Here is a 22524-nt window from a genome sequence, read left to right on the forward strand (position 1 = left end):
TAGGTCCAGCAGATAAGATCAAGAGTGCCTCAGTGTGGAAGACATCACTGTGGCTCATTGGAATTGATTGGGAGTCATACACTCATCCTTAAGCTAATTATCATAGCCAGTAAAAGTAACTGTGGTGTCATGCGTGGAATCAGTTTCACTTAATCCAAAATGAGTTGGACAAGGTAGATCTTTACAGGGGAAATGTATGCTTACTGTTGGGGTTTGAGGAGGCTCAATGCCCCACCATTGGAACCAGCTGAAAAACCCAGGAGCCAGATAGGCACAAAAAGGTTACCTTTATTATATGAGTTTAGGTCTATTAACCAAGAGGGCTTGCTAATTCCTGAACTAAATGAATCGGCCCCATCACGGACATGTAGGCTCCCACAGGGGCCTGTCCCTATCAGATTTATGGCATGAAGAAGCCCAGAATGTTCTCTGCATACTGATAGGTAACATCAGAAGAGGAAATAGGGCTCAGCCACTGCACCAAAACTCACCTATCGAATAAGTCACTCTTCCCCAGTTGGGGCAAAGGGAGAGCAGCTAGGGGGTAGAGGAGTTAAGATTGTTACTCTGAAAACTTTCATACACACAATGTAGGAATAGAGAATAAATGTCACCTAACATTTAACAAGAGAATAAATGAATGCTGATAGCAACAACAGATGTTCATTACCAGTAGAAAGTAAGAATGAGTTTTAAATACAGAGAGCAAAAAATATGCATCCAAATGGTTAGATTCCTTAACCTTTATAGTTATAAAAGAATATTGATCCTACCTGCTATGAAAACACCATAATACCCTTTAGATGCTGTACTTCACCATTATTGTCTCTTGTCTGATTTAGTGTTTTTCTGTAGATGAAAGGTAACCAAGTATAAAAGTGGAATTTAATTGATGCCCTGGGATGAAACAAGAATGAGTAGCCAGAAGAATATGGATGAAAGCTTAGCAAAAAGAATCATACAAGACAAAGAGGAGACTCATATTGATCTGGACCTGATTCTAGAATATGAGTTCTGTGAGATCAAGCTCCTGTTTTCCCTGGAGAAGACACCATTGTATCTTTCCCCAGTGTCTAGAATATGGCCCCTGGCATATAGTCAGTGCTCAATAAACATATGTAGAATGGATAAATTGGGAGATGGGGGAGGGTTGGAATAAGAGAAAGTGAAAATCTTGTTTGGAGTTATAGTGGCTACAAAAGAGTAGTGTCAATTTGGATCTATTATCCTGACCTTAGCTAAAAGGATCCAATTTCATGCTAGTAGGAAGTAGTCAGCTGGCCTGGAAGAGTTCAATAATTAGGAAACCAAAAATATCTGAAATTATAGGAGTCTAACAGGTAATTTAATATAATTCCCAACAATGACTGCATGTTTAAATCACTTGGGGAGATATTTAGAAAATTAGAGACCCAGACCCCACTTCTAAAGATTCTGACCCAGGCATCCATAATTTGCAACAGTTCCCAAATGATTCTGACATTCAACCTGGGCTGAGAACCACTGTTCTACTACAACCACTCATCTTTTAGAAGAGGCTGCACTTCAAAAGGTAAAGGATTCAGAATATAACTTGATTGTCAATGGCAATGTTTAGATATATTTTAAAAGAATCATGAAAAAGAAATAACCAGCTTTTAATGTCAACCCTAGTCAATTCCTGAAATGAATAGGTCTGAATTTCTCAAAATATTACCAGGACCAACTAATTTTATAGATAGCAAAGGATGTTTATTCTAGCCCCAGTACTCTGCCTTGAAATCCCTGGGGAGCCATTGAAAAGTTTTGCAAAAATATCATGATGAGAAGGTAGTTTCCAGAGATGGACCAGGCTATGGTGGAAGGAAAGTTTGAAGGAACAAGTATAAACACAGGGAGGTCACACAATGGCTATTATCCCGGAATGAGCCCTCAAATCATCTAATGTAAGACAGAGACGGTGAATATGAGCAGTATCATGTAAAGCTATTCACAGAGTATGGGACTGTTGGCCTAGGAAAATCAACGGTGAGCCAGTACCCAAAGCAACTACCAGTTCCAGCTATTTACTTAGTCCAGCTTTGCATTCTAAATAACTGCCTGGCCTGGAGCTTCCAGAAGCCCCTCTAAGGAAGGGGAAGGAAGGGTATAATGGAAGAGAATGTAAATCACTGGGGGCAAGGGGCAAGTCTGATCATTTTGTCTACCTAGGGTACTTAACAGACTGCTGTGTTTTGTGACTAGAACCAAGAAAGACAACGGTTATGGTTATCTCAGGAGAAGCCACTTCCTGGTCACTTGGGTGACCTCCAAAGTCCTCCAGGAAACTGGGGCCATCAGAGAGAGGGGTAGAGGAGTGACACCTTCTACTTGGTGGACACAGAGCTGTCTCATCACCATGTTTTAAAAATTAAGTGTGCTAGAAGAATAAATCTATCCACTTCAAACAAGCCCACCCCCAAAAATATTTGACAAACCATCACCTAACCAGTGAAAATTTTGTTTCAAAATTTCTCTGATTTAACCCAGCAGTCCCTCCCACACCTGAGGGGCTGTGGGGTGTACCGCATGTATTTATACACATGCATACACAGCACCTTCATTTTGCAGAGGCAAAAATCACTCCAAGGTGAAATGATCCTGCTGAAAGGGCTTGTATTAAGTGGCTCTTCCAACAGGACTGAAGGGGTGGGGAGGTCCAAGCAGTTAGCCTTAGGCCAGCTCTGGTAGAGCCCCAGCCCTGAGAAGGAGCAATGCAATTCCCAGCAGCCCACTCCCCTCCACCCCCCGGTGTCACCAGGGCCCCCTTAAATGCCTCCAGTAATGGGTCTTCTCAACTTCCCTTAGGAGACAATGCCATCGGCTAATAGACATCACTGTCAGGAAGGTTTTTATGCTGCACGGCTTACATTTTCTTTTCCGCAGTTTCAGCTCATTGCTCCTAATTACCTCCCCTTGGACCCCCCAGCATACAGGATCAACAGCTTGGCCTGCCTCAGCACCTCTCTGCCATTCATTCAGAATGGCCCACTTAAAATGCAGCCCCACACAACTGGTCTCCAACTCAATGACAGGCCCCTGGAGTTGCCTACCTTCCTGCTACCCCTGCCTGGCTTGGGGCCTCCTACTGGCTAAGCCAGGGAGCCCCAGCAGATGAGAGCACGCCACCATCTCTTTCCCCTTTTTCTGCCCGCCTGGGCTTTCTCACAGGGTATGTGTTCCTACAGTATTTGAGTACAGCTGACAGAAGCAGAGCTCTGGGTACCAAGCCAAGGAGACACAGCATTAATTATTCTCTCTTCTACAAGCAAAGGTGCGAGGGCTGTGCCCTGCAATGAACACGGACTTGGAGTACAGTCAGCACTACATCTACGGGCTGAAAACCAGAGAGGTTCATTCAATTCCCTCACTCCTCCTGTGCCTTTTAACTAACTTTGAAATTCCTCTCACTGCTGCGGGTCCCTCCGTGCTTTTTCCAAGGGCTGGAGCCCAACACAGATTTATTTGGTAACCATTGCAGGAATTTCAAAAAAAAAAAAAAAAAAAAAAAAAATGAGAACTGGAGGAAGAAGCCAGGCCTGAAGTAATTAAGATGATTTGTTTCACAGGGTTCAGGTAGGCACAAAGGGGATCCTGAACACAGAGAATAGAAGATCAAAGGGACAGCAATGAGAAAGGGAAGCTCAAGTCTGCCAAATGAAAACCCCTCTCTGGATTTTTAGCCTCTCCCAGAGATAAAACAGAGGGAGATAAAAAAAAAAAAAAAAAAAAAAATTTAACTTCTGCTTTCAGCAGTTAGCTTCCAGAATAAAATATTCAAATGTATGATGCCATATTTATAAGGTCATAAGATCTCCCACTCTGAAATCATTTGTCACTAGAAAGTACTGCTCTATTTAAGCCCCAGGAATCTAGCTGCAAAAATGAATATTCCTTAGAAAGTACATGTACTTCGCAAGCTTATTGGTAGCTGCTGAAAATCCCGTCTGCCCAGTGGTACCCTACCAGCCATGGGATGTAAAGGTAGAGGTCAAGCAGGAGACAGGCAGTGCATGGGAGCACGTGGGTACATCTGATTGAGTCACCTTTAAAAACCATAACATGGTGTTTATAATCCATAACATGGTTTTTGGCTGTGTGGTTCTCCTTCCCAGGAACACTGATCATCAAGAATCAACCATCATGTTATTTTCCAACACTATTGAAACCTCAGATCTTCTGATATTTTGCCAAAATAAATATGTTTATCTCTCTCCTCTGTTAACTAACTCCATGGCTTCCAGCTGACTTGTACCATCATATGCCTATTCCTCACTCATATTTCGTCCAGAGTTCTTCACAGGTCTTAGGAAGTTATACTCATTCGGGATCATAGTGACAGACCTAGAGCTGGAACCTGGGGCTCTGGCAAAATGAAAAGAGGCTTTTTCTCTTCGTGGTTTTCCTTTCTCATCCCCTTTCCATAAGGTGATTTCAAGATTCCTTCCACTTCTAAATATAATTCACCTCCTGTGAATATGACTTTAAGTCTGAGTAATAGAGTCTTACAGAGTAAATACTGAGCTTACTATATACAACACACCTATAAGACCAGTACCATTCTGATAATCAATTTAAAAATCAAGAAACTGGGGCACCTGGGTGGCTCAGTCCGTTAAGCATCTGACTTCAGCTCAAGTCATGATCTCACGGTTCATGGGTTTGAGCCCTGCATAGGGGTCTGTGCTGACAGCTCAGAGCCTGGAGCCTGCTTAAGATTCTGTCTCCCTCTCTCTGCCCCTCCCCCACTCACTCACACACTCTCTCTCAAAAATAAAATAAACATTAAAAAAAATTAAAATCGAGAAACTGAAGTAGGGGAAGTTAAATCACTTGCCTCCAGTCAGAGCTAGCAAGTGGAGGATATAGGGGTTTCTACTGCCTCTTAAATAACCTGAATTCTTTTAACACCCAAGGCTGCATTCACCGGTTGTCTGAACTGCTGTGGTAACTGAACTGACCAAGCAGTCATAAACCCATGAGCTATTGTTTTCAGTGAATGGACTTTTGACAGAACTGATTGACCCGAATAAGTGCTGCATTGTCTGGGAGACTTCCCTGTGCTTCACTAGGGCATTTTCCTAGGAGGCTGCTGCCTCAGTGATGGTCTTGCTCCGGGTCCCCTGGAGGCCTACACACCATTGGTAAGGTGATACCAGAAGTACTGACCATGATTATGGAAAGAGGCAAATTAATCTGTGTGATGGTCCCTAACCCATGACATGGTCTCATTATCCCCTTGCTTTGAGCAGAAGGTCCCAGTCATTCTGCCATAATCCAGGAAAAACCCCTCAGAGGCCATGTTGATTTCTCAGCTCCAGAGCACAAGGATGTCACAAGACTTTCTTCCCTGAGCCAGGCTTCATGGAGTTGTTTCCTGTGGTGGAGGGAGATGTGTGGACAAAGGGTGGTGTGGACAAAAAGAAATGGCCCTTTTTGTGTGTATCAGTGCTTCTCAGGCTTTGGCATACACACAAGGAGCTTGTTAAAATGCAGATTCTGTTTCAGTGGGTCTGGGGTCCTGAAATGCTGCATTTCTTTTTTTTTTTTTTTTTTTTAGATTTGTTTATGTTTATTTTTGAGAGAGAAAGAGAGCACGCAAAGCATTTGAGCAGGCTGCATTTCTAATAAGCTCCCAGCAATGCCCACACTGCTGGTCCTGACACTGCGTGTGGCCCAGTATTATTTGCACATATCTCATTTCCACTGTGAAGCCCTTGATGTCTCCTTTTGACAAAGAAGTTCCGTAAAGACTAGAGGCCATGGCCTTACATCATTGCTCTGAGTAGAAGGAGGGCTTTCCTCTGAAGCAGAGAACATTCCTCAAGTCAATCACCTGGGAAAAAGCCCTTCAGACCGCCCAGAAAGGAAATTCCTCACCTTCTGCTGGACCTGCACAACTGAAGCTGAGGCTTGAGCAGTCCCTCAGGGATCAGGGACAGGCTGACCCATGAGGCCATAAGCAGAAGGAAAGTAAACTCTGCCATGTAACCCTTCCTGCATGTAGTTCCTTTTGTGGCCAGCCTGACTCAGTTGTGAGTCATCTAATGGGATCACCCCAACCCTCAATGGACAGATGGCATGTGTCTGCCAGGACCCACCAGTTTGCCCATGTGCCAACACCTGTGTGCCCACTGTGGGGTGGCACAGGTAGGGGCCCAAGGTTGGGCTGGCCCCAGGCATTCACCATGTGCATGGTCAGTCACTCCTGTTCATGTGTTTATGACACAGCATCTGTGCAGCCCATCTGGGGCCCCAGGGCCACGCTTGACTGTGTTTGCATTGACCTAGTGTCTGCCAAAATCAGGTGAAACCCATGGCCATGAACTGGGCTGGACCATGTTCTTCCTGTCATACACACACGTGTACACGTTTCTTAGAAACTGAAATAAAGTCTAATTTAGAAAAACAAAATCCAGGGCATGGCGATAACATGAAGTTTAAAAACAAAAACAAATAAAACTTAGGTCTCAAAAACTCAGTTCTTCAATACTGCTGGTGGACATGAGGTTGCCAGTGCTATGGCAAAACTCTGAAACACAACTCAAGAAAGGGAGACTCTGGGTGAAGCCCAGCAACCTGGTTTAGCACCCCCTACTGGAGGAGGAGCTAGCATTCATGGTCTTTGCTCTGATGAGTTAAGGGACTTGTGCATTTGGGATTTCTTGAAAGGTCATTTTACTAAGCAGAAATCAACCCAAGCTCTGATCTTCCCTAATAGCTTAACTACTTGGTGCACATTTAGGCAACTATTAAATAACGCCAGTTCCAAAGGCAGAGAGTCTGTGGCCAAACCAGCTTTTAATGAGCAACCCAGGGCCTGGCCAGACTTTGAAGGAATGAGCATATTGAGATATTAGTCGAACCTCAAAAACAATAGGTGCCTGCGCCCTCTAAGTAGCTCATGTGTTACAGATCTGACAAGTCTCATTGATTTAAATGGCTGGAGCACTGCTTGGATTTTAATCTCCTTCACCCTTATACCAAGGAGGTCGCTGTTTAAACGCTTTTACTTAATAATGTAAACACCTGTCACACGCCAGGGGCAAAGCTATTAAAGAGAAGGATTATTTAAAGCAATGCTCCTGAATACAACATTGCTATTATTGTCTTATCCTCAATTTCCAGGGCTTCTTCCTTAGGACCAGAGCCAATGGCCAAGTCACCTAGTGCTCTGTCTCCCAGAGAGATCTGCAGAGGGTTCCTTTAACCCACACACAGAATGAGCATCTGCTCATGTCTTGTCATCTGAAGGCCCCCAAATATCTGACCTGCAAAGACTCTTGCAGTCAAAGCATGTATCTCCCAAAGTCCATTACTAAAATGGAAAACTATTTCCATAAAGGAGTATTACACCATTATCCTGGTAGCTGCAAGGAACAGAGACTAAACTCTTTACAAGCATCATCTCTTTTATACCTGCAACAACCCTATGATTTAGTGCCATTGTTATCCCCATAATCTGAAGTACAGAATGGTTAAGTGACTTTCTCAAGGACACACGGTATCTAGCATGAATAAGATTAGAATCTGTGGCTGACTTCAAAGCACATACTTTCAAGGGGTAAGCACTATGTCATATTGTCTCTCTCACTCTCAAGGATGCATTTGTTTACCACGTAACTTAGTGACATGAAAGCCTAGAGGAATGATACAGAAGACAGTAGAATGTGGAACAGAATATTTGGCATCAGGAGGCCCAGAAGTTAGGACTAGAAGGGCAAAGGACCCTAAGACATTTAAGAAGATACAAAGACTAAAGATGTAAGAGCATCACCTACTGCCAAACTTAGAGGAGGGATGGCCTTGCTCCCAACTCTCTCTGTTACTCTCCACAAGATGCCTCATGGGAAGGCACACAGGAAGCCAGTGCACAAGGCCCTCCCCACCTTTACCTGCCCATGTCTTCTAAATGGTCATCATAGCACTAGTCTTCATAAAACTCAGGTCAGCCTGGACCCTGCCAACAGTACCCAAAGCCCTGATGTCATCTAACAAACTGCAGGTTCGTGACATTGGCCTTAGAGAGGAGGTTACACTCATGGGACAGCACAGGTCCCAAAAGACACTGATCAGATATTGGTGTGGTTTATCAAGACCGCTCCTCCACAAACTTAGTGATGAAAGCCAATCCCTTTGGCTTAGTGTCAGCACCTGAATTCAGCAGTGCTTTGGTGAACAAACCCTTTATAATAGTACAGAACAGGAGCAAAAGAGAGAAAATTGTTCATCCATTCAAAAAATATTTAATGTCTTTTATAAAACCAGGCACTGCCCTCGGTACTGTGGATAAAGCAGAGAATTAGGGTCATCAATGTCTCTCCGCATATGGAGCTATCAGTTGTGTAGGAGACAGAAAGCAAATCATTAAAAGATGAGGGGAATAATGTTATGTTTTGAAAGAAAATAATCAGAGCATTGTTTGTCCAGGAGTGGTGCCCAAGCCAGCATCATCAGCATCACCCAAGAACATGTTAAAACACAGATCCTAATGCCTCTCCCTAATGCCTGAATCAAAAACTCTGGGCGTGGACCCCAGAAATCTATATTTTAACAAGCCCATGAGGGGATTCTGATCTGTGCTAAGGTTCCACTGGGATAAAAAATAAGGGTGGGGAAGGAAGTATCTTAAGATAAGATGATCAGGATAGGCCTTCCTGGTACTCAACTGAGACCTGAGACATGAAAAAGAAACATGCCATGCAAAAGCCAAGAGAAAAAAAATCCAGGCACAGAGAACAGCAGGTGCAAAGTCTCTGTGGCAGGGAAGAACTTGTTATGGTCAAGTAACAGACAGGAGAAAAGTATGACCAGAGTATAATTATTAAAGAGGAAGCTAATGAGAACAGAGACTAGATCCTGCAAGAAATTACAGACCTCAGTAAAAAGCATGAATTACAAAGTGACGTAAATGCTCTAATGAAAGAAACATGCTCCTATGCTGTAGAGCATGAATCTAATCCAGACTGAGGGTCAGAGAGGGATTCCCAAAGGTAAAGATTTTTGGGATATCAATAACAAATACAAGATTACTAAGGAGGTGGGGGAACTATCACTTGCAAAGGCCCTGAGACAGGAAATATCATGACATTGTTAGGAGAACTTGTAAAAGACTTTAAAATAGGCAAAACTGGGGGTGCATGGGTGGCTCAGTTGGTTAAGGGTCCAACCGTTGGTTTCAGCTCAGGTCATGATCTCACAGTTCTTGAAATTGAGCCTCATGGGCTGTGTGCTGAAAGTGTGGAGCCTGCTTGGGATTCTCTTTCTCCATCTCTCTCAGCCCCTCTTTCACTCATGCACATGCTCTCTATCTTTCTCTCTCAAAATAAATAAATAAACTTTAAGAAAATTGGCAAAAATTATTACTGGATATTCTAACACACCCTTCCTAGTTATCTGTGCCTTCATTATCTTTGACCTATTTTATAACTATTGCAAATTGTAGAAAACTGAGAGTAATGCCCATGACTCTTGTCCAGAGAAATGCAAATTAATTTTTTCCCACTGGAATGCAATTGATTATTTCCCTATGAATATGGCTAGTTTTGCCTCTATTAGCTAATTGATTTCAGCATTTCCTGATTGTACATATGTATGTGTCTATATGTGTGCTGAATTCTCTTTTGAACCAACTGTAACATCTTACTTGTTCTCTCATTAATCAAGGAGTTTAACCTTTGATACATGTTTATGTTTTCATAGGGGTTATGATTTTATCTCTTTAGAAATTATTTTCCGGGGTGGCTCAGTCGGTTAAGATTGATTTCTGCTCAGGTCATGATCTCCCAGTTTGTGAGATGGAGCCCCACATTGGGCTCTGCACTGAAAGCCCAGAGCCTGCTTGGGACTTTCTTTCTCCCTGTCTCTCTGCCCCTCTCCTGTGCATGTGTACACACACATACACACGTGCTCACTCTCTCTCACAATAAATATATAAACATTTTTTAACAAAGAAAGAAATTATTTTTTAACAACAATACACCCAGTTAAATATGAATTCAGATAAACAAGAATTTTTTTGTATTAGTATGTCCCAAATATCACATGGGACATATTCATGCTAAAAAGTGTTCATTGTTTATTGGACATGCAAACTTAGCTGGGCATCTTGTACTTTTATATGCTAAATCTGACCACACTGTAGCATGGTCACTGCTGACTGTGCTCCCACAGCAGCCCCTGTTTTCTCCTAGGGTTGGGAACATAAAGGAGCACCTTTCATTCAGTCTTTGACCTCTGCTCAGAGGCCACACCAATGCATCTTAGAACATACACAGTAGGATTTGATAATGTTTCCAATCTCACACACCCTCAGCCCATCCAAGATGGCCTGCCTTTTCCCCAGTGAGGATGTGCTGCTTCAGTCTGAAGCTTTTCCATATTCAAGCTACCTATTAAAATGCAAATACCCCCCCTCACCCTCCCCAAAGTATCCTAATATTGGCTAACATTTTAACAGGAATCAGCTGACAGGACATGATACACAAACGAAGCACTTTGATAGAATGCAGAAGAGCAGCTTGGTAAAGGGTGTAGGGGACAGGCAGGATGGGGGACCCCCAAAGAGGAGGAAGATATCCAGGAGACCTAAAGTCATGCTTTAGTCCTTAGATCAATCTTGCAGGCCAAGTCTTTAATATAAAATATAGGAAAGGATCATTTTAAATCTGGGGCTAAATGCTCTTGTTATTGGGAGGGAAATAAAAAATGTGATACAAGATACCTCCAAAAGGCCTATCTTCACAGTAATGTATTTTTGACTCAGTGGGCAACTCCACAGGCTGGCAATAGAAAACACCTGCAAAATGGAAAACCCCACACAGACACATAAAAAGCAGTTCCAATCCCATTCTCCTGGGCCCCATTAGGCTCAGAGGAATTATTATCATTTCTGAATGCAGAGTACAATGAATGGGCCTAGCTCTTCCTGGGATGTAGGAGTAGGAGCCTGGCTGACAGATTCTCTCCAGACTAAATAAATGCTGGGGGGCCTGGGGGGAGGATCTGTCCCCAAGAAACATCCATTCCTTTTTAAGCAATGGCTGTGCACACCAACTTTGGCTCCCAACTTCTGTAATATTTCTCTTTTATAAATTGGGCAGCCCAGCATGTGGTCAAGGAGCCATTACAAGCCCTCTCAAACAAGATTTTTTTCCCAGGGACTTAATTTCTTACAACATTGGAACAATTGTTCTCTTGGAAAGTAAGACAGGCTCTCTTTCAGCCTGCCAGACAAAAACACAACTAAACAAAACAAAAGAGCAAAGTCTCTGGAAGTTTAATGCAGGAGCAGGCTTCCTTCTAAACACCTGGCGGCCCCTCCCTCCCAAGCCAGAGCTGCTAGATCTCTTTGATGAGAGCAGATGGCACCTGTCTGGAGACAGGCTGCACATTCCATACTTCCCATGTCCTCCTCCTGAAACCTGATTTTAGCAGGTTTGGAGCCCAGTTGTTTAAGTGGTAGCCTAGATGCGTGCCAGGAAAGGAGGATGTTAATATGCACTAATACATTTGCTGCTGACTTTTGGAGCGCTCAAGGCACTTCATAACAGACGGGGAGAAATCTTCAGGAGGCCCTGCTCCAAGGATGGAGGAAAAGGTTGCCATGAACAGCCCACAGGAGGTGATTCATCTAGTCACTAGCAGAGAAGAAATTGTACCCCCAACCTCCCCACTCCATGATTCCAGCTACCTAATGCCACCATGTGACTGGAGCATGGAACAGCCCAGGGGCAGAGTACAGAGTGTGGGAGGGCAAAGATTCCTCGGGAAGGGGGGGAAGAAGGTTAGGAAGCTCATTTTAGGTAGAAGAGGCTAGGCTGAACCTGAACCTAGTATCTCTGGTTCACTGCACCCTCACCCCTCCAAGTGGAGAAGTCACCCACCTGCACGTGATAGCTGGTTCTTAGCTCCTTCTGGTTCAGCAAAGAGGTCAGAGGTGACCTTGGAAGCACCCCTGCAGGGGTATCCACAGAAGGAAGACACAGAGAGTTATGTTTCCAGACCAGACTCCTGAATTTTAAACTCTACTTTTCACAAAAGGTGTTTCGTTGTCGTCATAATTGCCAAATTTAAATTACCTCTTTTCAGGTCTCAGGAAGCCATAAAGAGAGAAAGGAGAGATTTTCGCGGTGAGAAATGAGAAATGATGCGGGGAAGAGGGTGGCCTGTGGAGCAGAGACTTAAAGAAGAAAAATGCTTCTGGAGTCGCTGCAGGTGAGGAATCTGGAAAGGAAGGAGAAACAGGATGAGTGGACAGGGAAAGGGGGAGGGGGGTGAAGGCGAGAGCCGATACAAGGAGCTTTGAATTAGGTCAGAGGTATGGCCCAAATGAAGTTCTAGGAAGGAACTTTTCAATAATGGTCACTTAAAATGAATACAAAAACAAATGTAGAAATTGAAATCATGTGGGTTTGTGTGCCTGTGGGCAGTGTCCGTCAAGGATGGGGATTGAACCCTCAGAGTTCTGGGTTTCTTTTCTGCCTTTAATAATAAAGCAAAAACAGGAGTCACTGGAGAAATGACAATGATAATCAACCACTGGACCTTTGCCATGCCCCCAGGGTGCTTATGATATTGTGACTTATAATAAGAAATACATATTTGGTCTTCCTCCTGTTTCTCACACAGACCTTCTAAAACCCTAGGAATTTCTTAAGTGCTAAGAATGATCAAGGTTTCTTTTGTTAATGCGGTGACTTTAGGATTTCCCCTAGGTCACCTAAGGATGGGGCCTGGTTGGCAGAGGAACCAACCTTGTGATTACAGGATTGGTATCTTTAGGCCCACCCTCCTGACCCCCAGGGAGAGGAGAGGTACTAGAGTCTGTCTCAGTCTCCAGTGGCCAATGAGTTAATCAATCATGCCTGTGTAATGAAGCCTCCATAAAAATCCAAAAGGATGCGGTTTGGGAGAGCTTCCAAGTTGGTGAAAGCATGGAGATTCCAGAAGAGTGACGCCATGGAGAGGGCATGGAAGCTCCAGGCCTCTTCCCCATGCCTTGCCCTATGCATCTCTTCCTTCTGGCAGTTCCTTTTTTTTTTTTTTTTTGTTTATTTTTTTATTTTTGGGAGAGAGAGAGAGAGAGAGAGTGCATGTGGGGGAGGGGAGGGGCAGACAGAGTGGGGCACAGAGGATCCAAAGCGGGGCTCAAACCCACAAACTGTGAGATCATGATGTCAGCCAAATTCGGAGGCTCAAGCTCAACTGACTGAGCCACCCAGGTGCCCCAATCTAGCAGTTCTTGTTATAGTGAAACAACCATCTAGGGGCGCCTGGGTGGCTCAGTCAGTTAAGCGTCCAACTTCAGCTCAGGTCATGATCTCACGGTTCATGAGTTCGAGCCCCACATCGGGCTCTGTGCTGAAGGCTTGGGGCCTGGAGCCTGCTTCAGATTCTGTGTCTCCCCCTGTCTCTGCCCCTCCCCTACTCACACTCTGTCTCTCTCTCTCTCAGAAATAAAATAAACATCAAAAAATTTAAAAAAAAAAAAGCAATCATCAAGTAAGTAAAATCTTTCTCTAAGTTCTGTGGGCCACTGTACCAAATTAATCAAACACAAAGAGGAGGTCATGGGAACCTCAAATTTATAGCCAGTCAGTCAGAAGTACTGGTAACAACCTGTACCTAGTCTGTCATCTGACACCTACCCCTGTCTCCCCATGGGGAGGGGGGTGGGGAGGGGGAGAGGGGGGAGAGCCAGTCGTACATGACTGACCCTTTAACCTGTGGAATCTGATGCTATCTCTAGGTAGATAGTGTCAGAATTAAGGAAACCAGGAGGGTGTCTGAGAATTTCTTGGTGTTCAGTGGGAGGCTTCCCTCCCCCTTCCCACCCCTCCCCCCATACACACACACACTGGAATTGGGTCCAGGAACCCAAAACAGAACACCTGTCAACAAAAGCTGAAATCCCTTTTCCCTCTATTGTTCTAATATCAGCGAAGTGTGTGTGTGTGTGTGCATTTCTCAATAATTTTTAAATACTTTGTGCAGAGGTGGACTCTAGATTCTAAATAGATCATCCCTCTGAGTAATATCCAGAAAGTGATTACCTTTTGGTAATTCTGGCTAATAACTCTCTTTGATGGAGTACCTGTTCCATGCAGACACATTATGTAATGTGAGTTTTACAACACCCCTCTGTGCATTATTCTCCCAGTTGAAAAATGAAGAAACTGAGCCTCTGGTTGTTAAATAAATCGCCCAAGGTTACCACTATGGATTAAATGTTTGTGTCCTCCCAAAATTCATATGTTGAAGCCCTTTACCCCCAGTGTGATAATAGTAGGAGGTGAGGTCTTTAGAAGGGAATTAGTATGAGGGTGGAGCCCTCATGAAGGGAATTGGTACCTTTACCAGAAGAGATAGGAGAGAGATGATCTCTCTTAGCCACGTGAGGCTGTGAGGACACAGCAAGAAGGCAGCCCCCTACAGAACAAGAAGAGAGCTCTCACTAGGAACTAAATCAGTCTAATACCTTGATCTTGGATCGCCCAGCCTCTAGAATTATAAGATATAAATGTCTATTGTTTAAGCTACGTAGTCTTTAATAGCATTTTAAGCCGACTTAGATAGTTACACACCTAGTAAATACTGGAGCAAGGACTTGTACAAAGTCAGCACTCTTTCTACTACACCAGACTGCATCTCAGCAGCATCCTAGCTCAACCCAACTCCGCTGGGCATGACAACCACAGTGACATCTTTATACTTGTATGACTCGTCGCGTTAACAAAGCACTTTCATATCTAGCACTTAATTTAGAGTGTGCTGTAAAAAGTAGGGTCTAGAATCTTTAGACCTCAAGTCCTAGATCCTAATACCCAGTGCACAGACCCATCATTGCATGTTATTTCTTTTTTTTTAATTTTTTTAAATGTTTATTTACTTTCAAGAGAGAGACACACACACAGTGAGAGTGGGGGAGGGGCAGAGAGAGAGGGAGACACAGAATCCGAAGCAGGCTGCAGGCTCTGAGCTGTCAGCACAGAGCCCTACGTAGGACTTGAACTCACGAACCGTGAGATCATGACCTGAGCTGAAGTCAGACACTTAATGGACTGAGCCACCCAGGTGTCCCACATGTTATCTCTAACAGAAACAAACTGGTCAAACAGACTTTAATAATATACCGTTTTGGGGCACCTGGGTGGTTCAGTCAGTTGAGCATCGAACTTCGGCTCAGGTCATGATCTCACAATTCATGGGTTTAAGCCCACGTTCGGCTCTGTCCTGGCAGCTCAGAGCCTGGAGCCTGCTTCAGATTCTGTGTCTCCCTCTCTCTGCCCCTCCCCTGCTCACGCTCTGTCTCTCTCTTTCTCTCTCTCAAAAATAAATAAACATTTAAAAAATTTTTAAATAATATGCAATGCAATGTTCCTGAGGATGCAAGGACATTGGCATTCTCTTACACCTGGCTGAATATGCCATGTGGTATAAACTTTCTGGAAAATAACTTAGTAATAAACGTTTTTAAAAATGACATCGTTTGGGGCGCCTGTGTGGCTCAGTTGGTTAAGCATCCATCTTCAGCTCAGGTTTTGATCTCCCAGTTTGTGAGTTCGAGCCCCACATCGGGCTCTTTGTTGACAGCTTGGAGCCTGGAGCTTGTTTCATATTCTGTTTCCCCCTCTGTCTGCCCCCCCACACCTGCGCTTTCTCTCTCTCTCTCTCTCTCTCTCTCTCTCTCTCAAAAATAAATAAACACTAAATTTTTTTTTTAAATGACATTCTTTGATCCAGTAACTCTAATCCTAGTACTATGTCTTAAAAAAAGGATGAGAAATGCACAGAAAGATTAATAAAAAGGATATTCATCACAAGGTAATAAGAGTAAAAACTTTCAAATAGCCTGAAAGTCCAAAAAATCATTAATTGACCAAATAGATTATAATATATATAATATAGATTATAATATAAATTATATATTTATAACAGAGTACCATATATCCACTACATATTACGTCATCAAAGAACATGCTAAGGTATGTGGAATGCTCCTGATACAGTCTAAGTGAAAAAGCAAGTCAAAAAAACAGTAACATATATGGTTCCCAATTTTGTTTGTAAAACCTATCTACACATAAGTGTGACCAAACATAATTGCATTTCCTGTTAACCATGGTTGCCTCTGGATGAAAGTTGCAGGTGACCTTTAGTTTCCTTTACATTTTTCTAAATCATCTATACTGAACATGTATCTTTTCTAATCAGAGAAAAGGAAAATAGAATGTCATTTTTTTATTTATAGTATCTGTACAGTGAAGCCTCCCCACTAATCATTTCTTTGCCAAGAGACCCCCAAACCCACATTCATACCCATACTCTGCCTCAGGTCCCAGGGAGACCTCAGGCCCATCTGTACTGTCACTATCCCTCCCATCGTTCTTGCATCCACACAGGAGGCTTGCTCCTAGCATCCCTCCAGCACAGTTCCTTGTTTCTATACAGACAGTCCCTAGTAATTTTCTTCCTTAAAAAGTGAATTTTCAGTTGAGAATTTGGAAGCTTGGCAAATGCCAGGTCACAGATCCTATGATAACTAGCCTCACGTGTGATGTTTTCCACAGCCTGACTTGGAGCAAGCAGAGAGACCATCACCTCACTTCTAAATAGCCTCTAACCAAGCAAACTAAACATTTCTTTTTTTAATTTTTTTTTTCAACGTTTTTTTTATTTATTTTTGGGACAGAGAGAGACAGAGCATGAACGGGGGAGAGGCAGAGAGAGAGGGAGACACAGAATCGGAAACAGGCTCCAGGCTCCGAGCCATGAGCCCAGAGCCTGACGCAGGGCTCGAACTCACAGACCGCGAGATCGTGACCTGGCTGAAGTCGGACACTCAACCGACTGCGCCACCCAGGCGCCCCTAAACATTTCAATTGAAAAGGTTACTTGAGGTTTTGTTTTGTTTCTTTTATTGAGCACGCGCACACATGCACGCACATGCACACATATACACACACACAGGTGTACCTGCCATTTCTTTTTTGGGGGAAGGAATGCAGGAAAAAATAATTAGGAGGCAATGTGATCAAGAATTTTACTTCTCCTGTCTCATTTCTTATTCTACCACCTCGTACTCTCTGACCAGCCAATCTAAAATGGGTTTCCACACTGACATGCTGTCTACACCTTGGGACTTGTACACTTTACCATCTCCTCAAGTTGACCTGTTAACTCCTACACATCCACAGGATCTCAGTTTGAACACCCATGCTCCCACAAGCCTTTTCAGACCCTCCAAGACTGGGTCAAGCAACCTGTATCACTCTGACTGCTTTGTATTAAAATTGCCTCTTTCGCTTGTCAGTACCTCCACCTGGACTAGAAGCATGTGTAAGGTAGGGACTGTGTCTTACCCACCTCTATATGTCTGGCATATAGTGTGGTGTCTGGCACAAAGTAGACACTCAGTAAATATTGGATTACTAAATAAAGGTTCATGCCCCCCATAACCCCCTAAAGTCCCTGGCAGTCCTTGCTCCACACAGAGAGAGTAGCCACTGATAGGACCACACAGTGCCTCCTACGGTGTCCACAAATGATGTCTTTTAGTTGCTCATGGAGATCTGGCTCCAGGCATGGAAGCTTTGGAAACTGCTGGTTATGACTCTCAGGATCAGAGCAACTTGCACGACCGGATTGAATGATCCTATATCCACCTCTGTCGGTTAGAATATTTAAAAAGGCATTTATTACCTTTACAGCAAAGCTCATCCCACTACTGCTCTAGTAGTAGTGGACTAGCAGGGTAGTGGCCCTGTTAGAGATTTACCCTGACATGTTCAAGCATCATGCTGTAGTTCTTGCTGACTGTGTTGCAACTGAATGCTGATAGTTGGGCATTTTTAACAAGAACTGATTCAGTGGGTGTGAGTTTGCAAATGTGCTACTTTAATGGCTATTCATATTAGCTCTGTGTAAAAAGGTCCCAGGTTATGTCTCCATCTAGTCTGCTGTTTATTTAGTGTTCAGTGTTAGAATGAGTAATAAGCCCCTTAGCTTTGTGACAGATTGTTCTTTAAACACCAGACCCATCAGCATGCTGCCCTTGAGTTCCTGCTAAGCAGAGAAGATTCCAAGGGAGTAACTCCTCGGCCCCCTGGGAGTTTGTGAAATGTGAAATTGGAGGTCGATGACAGCATAAACAATCTGAAAATAGCTCTTGTGAAAAATCTGCTCTGCAGTGTAGAACCCATTTTTGCTAGAGCTGGTTGAGACCTTCCATGGGTCCCAGATCCCTCCCACTGAGACTAGCAGGAGGTAGGAAGAAATGTGGATTTAGCTCTCGCAGCTGACTTGGAGACACCAAATTTGGATACAAGTAATTTTTTGTTTTTTTTTTTTTAAATCCCAGGATGTTTTTCTATGCCTCTGAGAGGACAGAAATAGATAAGATACTCTTACTTTTGTTTTATTGATGGAGAAAGCAAAGCATAGCGAAACTGTTGGCTTGACCCATGTGAAAGGTGCTACTTGATAAGTCAGTAACAGCACTTAGGATTCTGGAGCCTAGAGTATGTCCCAACTACTTGTTTATGTGCCTGACACAGTGCCTGGCACATAACACATAGGCATACAATAAATGTTGAATGAATGAATGAATGAATGAATGAATGAATGAATGAAATCAACTAAACCAATGTCCTTCAAACTTGAGTAATATAAGGACTTCTTTTGGAGAAATAATAGTCTCTTGACCCAAGATGTTATCTACAAAACCTCAATTTAAATAATAGAGTCTTGGGGCACCTGGGTGGCTCAGTCAGTTAAGCATCAGACTTCGGCTCAGGTCATGATCTTACAGTCTGTGAATTTGAGCCCTGCATCAGGCTCTGTGCTGACAGCTCAGAGCCTGGAACCTGCTTTGGATTCTGTGTCTCCCTCGCTCTCTGCCCCTCCCCCACTCATGCTCTGTCTCTCTCTTTCTCTCAAAAATAAACATTAAAAACATTTTAAATAAAAAAATAATAGTCTTAAGAAACTTCATTCTTATTCTTTAAAATATATATCATAGCAAATTATCATGCAAAATATAATTTCAATCCTCATATATGATAAAAATACTTTATTATTATTGAAAGAAGAACACAACTTTTTAAAGTTCTCATAGAATTCATAGATCTCAGTTAATACCAGCCAACTTCATTTGCAGAGAAACTGTACTGGATTGTAAGCCCTTGAAGGAGGGCCAGTCTGAATGTTGTCCTGTATGATAACCTTAGCACCTTCACCCGGTAGTTTTTCTCCCACTACTTGAGAGTGATGATGGCGACATGACCATGGCCAACCTCTGCCATAAACAGAAAAGGCCAGCTTGCAATGCCAGCCTGTGGGTGCCAAGCACAACAGCAGAGCTCTGGAGAGTGATGGCTGAACACACTGCAGCTGAGCAGAGCTCACGTCCAGCTGGAAGTTCAGAGAAGGTGTGCTAGGGCAGGTGGAATGTGGACTGGGCATGGGAACATGAAGAAGACTTGGTGACAGAGAGAAGGAGGAGGGCTTTAGCCATGAAGAAAGAGGAGTCTTTTCCTTTCCTGCTGATTTGCTGCCTCCTCGTAAATTGGATTTGCCAACAAAGGCCCTAAGGACATCAGAAGTCCTGCCCAAACCTCAAAGGATTACATGGGTTTTGAGTAATGCCCAATCAGACAGGACATAATAGAAAGGTAATTAAAACTCTCTAGAAACTGTTATTCCTCGATGAAAAAAATCATCTGAGAGAGATGGAAGAAAATTACTCTTTTCTACCACTTTGTCTTCGTTTCCCCGCTTCTGAGTATAAAAACAACTTTGGCCGCCCAGATCCTGTTCTTCTCAAAACCTGAAGTTTGCCTTCTAAGCTCTGAAACTTCTTTATGTTTTCTTATGTGTCTTAATGTACAGCCCACATCCCTGCAACAAGGGGGTCCCTAAAGTCAACTAGTGTGTCTTTTTGGTGTGTGCTTCCATATCCTACTGCCAATTCATATACAGGCATTCCATAAACGTTTCCGAAAAGAATACTGCTTGGCCAAATATGTACCCAGAGTTATCCCACTGCGCTGTCTCTTTTCCCACATCAAAATTTACTCCTACCAAAGCAGCTAAACAATTCAGCCACATTAAGACCTAACTAATACCACTTAGTAGGCTGCCCTGCGCAGTGGCATTTTAAGTCTCATATAAGTAGCATTTTTTTCACAAACAGAATTGCAAGATAGTTCAAGGCTAAATAGGAGTGTTCTTTGTTTCTAACAAATATGTATATCTTCTTTTTTAAGGTTTATTTTTTTTTAATTTTCTTTTTTCAACGTTTATTTTTGGGACAGAGAGAGACAGAGCATGAACGGGGGAGGAGCAGAGAGAGAGGGAGACACAGAATCGGAAACAGGCTCCAGGCTCTGAGCCATCAGCCCAGAGCCTGACGCGGGGCTCGAACTCACGGACCGCGAGATCGTGACCTGGCTGAAGTCGGACGCTTAACCGACTGCGCCACCCAGGCGCCCCTAAGGTTTATTTTTAAGGGAAAGAGAGAGCACAAGCATGGGATGGGCAGAGAGCAAGGGTGAGACATAGAATGCAAAACAGGCTCCAGTTTGATGTGGGGCTCAAACTCACAAACCACAAGATCATGACTTGAGCCAAAGTCAGACATTTAACCAACTTAGCCACCTAGGTACCCCAAATGAGTATATCTTCTTAAGGCTGACTTTGAAGCCAACTCTTACCAAAAAGATGAGGTGAAATTTTGGCATACTTAGAGAAGGACAATAAAGTTGGTCCTGTGAAAACAGATATGAGCTGCAAAGAACAGCCTTAAAAAAAAAATCTACACTCTACAGCCTAGCAATACTTATTAAGATGAGATTTAACCAAAGACTATAAAATCTTAAATGGTAGATAATAAGGTCAAGCCAAGTTACTATTTTCAGCTCAGAACAGATGACAAGACAGGAGGACATAAATGGAAATTAAAAGAAAAGGGATTCAGAACAGATCAGAAGGTCACCAAAAATAATCAATGGCTGAAATGACTTTCTGGACTCATTCACTTGTACAGAAAATATTGGGTCATTGAAAAAGTAATGAGATGATATTCTTGGGAAATGGAATAGTTAAAATGAATGAGTCCAGATAGGCCCAGAGACTTTAATCATTCTGAAAAGAAACACTTGCTGGGACACTCTCTCCTAAACCAAGTTGAAATTCCATTCTAGGGAGACAAGTAGGTGTAAGGTAGGAAGACTTCACTTTTCACATTCCATGAGTATTCGCAGCTCCTTCAAAATTATAATGGTATTTAATATCAAGGGGCCTTTTATGAGTGGTGCCTCCTGCAGGATCTTAACAAGAAAAATGAGCAAGACAGCCACTGAAGACATGTGGCCTTGGCGTTCATTCTCAACCAGGCTCCTGTCCAAAGTTGAAATCTCTGTGTATACACAAATCACACATCTGCCAATGCATAATTCCAGGGCCGGGACAACACAGAGGCGGTCTACTCTGCTATTGGGCAGCTCTAATTATTAGAGAGCCAACACTGTTTTTTGCAGAGTCTGGCCTTCCTAGAGTTTACCCATTGGACAGATCCTTTGGATCTACAGCACATGTGACTACTTCTGCTTCAAAGGGTAACCAGCAAATATTTAAAGGCAGCGCAAGCTAGGCTTTCTCTTTTCCAAGATAAATATCCCCATCTCATTCAGATGATGTTTTCCAGACTCTCTGCCTTCCTGACCACCATCTTTAGAAAGACTATAAATGTTCAATCAATCATGCACACTCACATGAACACACACACATACACACAACACACAGATCTTAGAGTGGAGTGCCCCAAATTGAACATGTGTCCCCAGGTGAAACTGAGCAGTGTGTCAACTGCTTTCATTGATCTAGAGACACTCTGTTAACATAGCCAAATTATATTAGTAGTAGCTACTATTCATTGTAGCCTTCCATATGCCAGATACTGGGCTAGCCACTTAGCATCCTTTATTTTTAATCAGAACCACAATGTTACTATTCCCATTTTATAGGTGAAAAGAAATTAAAATTCAGGAAGCAAATAACTTGCTCAAGTTCATAGAACTAGGAAATGGCTAAGCAAGATTTAAATTCAGTCCTGTTTGACTGCAAAACTGTCATTCTTCCCATAATGCTATACTGCCCAATACTTTCTAAATGACTACCTCTCAGTTCTTGCATTAAAGCTTATGATCAACCACAGACCTCTTACACTTTCATATATGTTATAGATTTGCACCCATCAGGGAGTAAGTTACCTTGCAAGGCAGTGGCATTCATCACAAGGCACATGAGGAGAAAGGAGCTGGACCCAGGTTGGGAGGGGTACAGGGCTATGTGGGTAGAGCTGTGGCACCAGTACAGGCTATCAATTGTCCAAATCCTAATCCAAGCAGACACATAGCCAATGCAGCCCATTTGCAGGGGTCTCACAGAGACCTGTGGGAAGATAGGAGCAGGGACACAGTTTCAGAGATATAAAATATTGACCAT

At 43.1% G+C, this 22524-nt stretch overlaps 1 long non-coding RNA gene across 2 annotated transcripts in view; it reads left to right on the plus strand.

Moving 5' to 3' along the window:
* Positions 1-12234, plus strand: part of LOC123385064 — a 31622-nt gene extending 19388 nt beyond the window's left edge. Inside the window, exon 3 of one of the 2 annotated variants that reach the window (XR_006597080.1) lies at positions 12109-12234. This is a non-coding gene — a long non-coding RNA (uncharacterized LOC123385064). Of the gene's footprint in view, positions 1-1463; positions 2480-12108 lie in introns of those variants that run through there. The other variant, XR_006597081.1, reaches the window with a different exon arrangement.
* The last annotated feature ends 10290 nt before the right edge of the window (positions 12235-22524 follow it).

The sequence above is a fragment of the Felis catus genome, chromosome B1 (assembly GCF_018350175.1).
Source record: "Felis catus isolate Fca126 chromosome B1, F.catus_Fca126_mat1.0, whole genome shotgun sequence".
Classification (NCBI taxonomy): Eukaryota; Metazoa; Chordata; class Mammalia; order Carnivora; family Felidae; genus Felis; species Felis catus.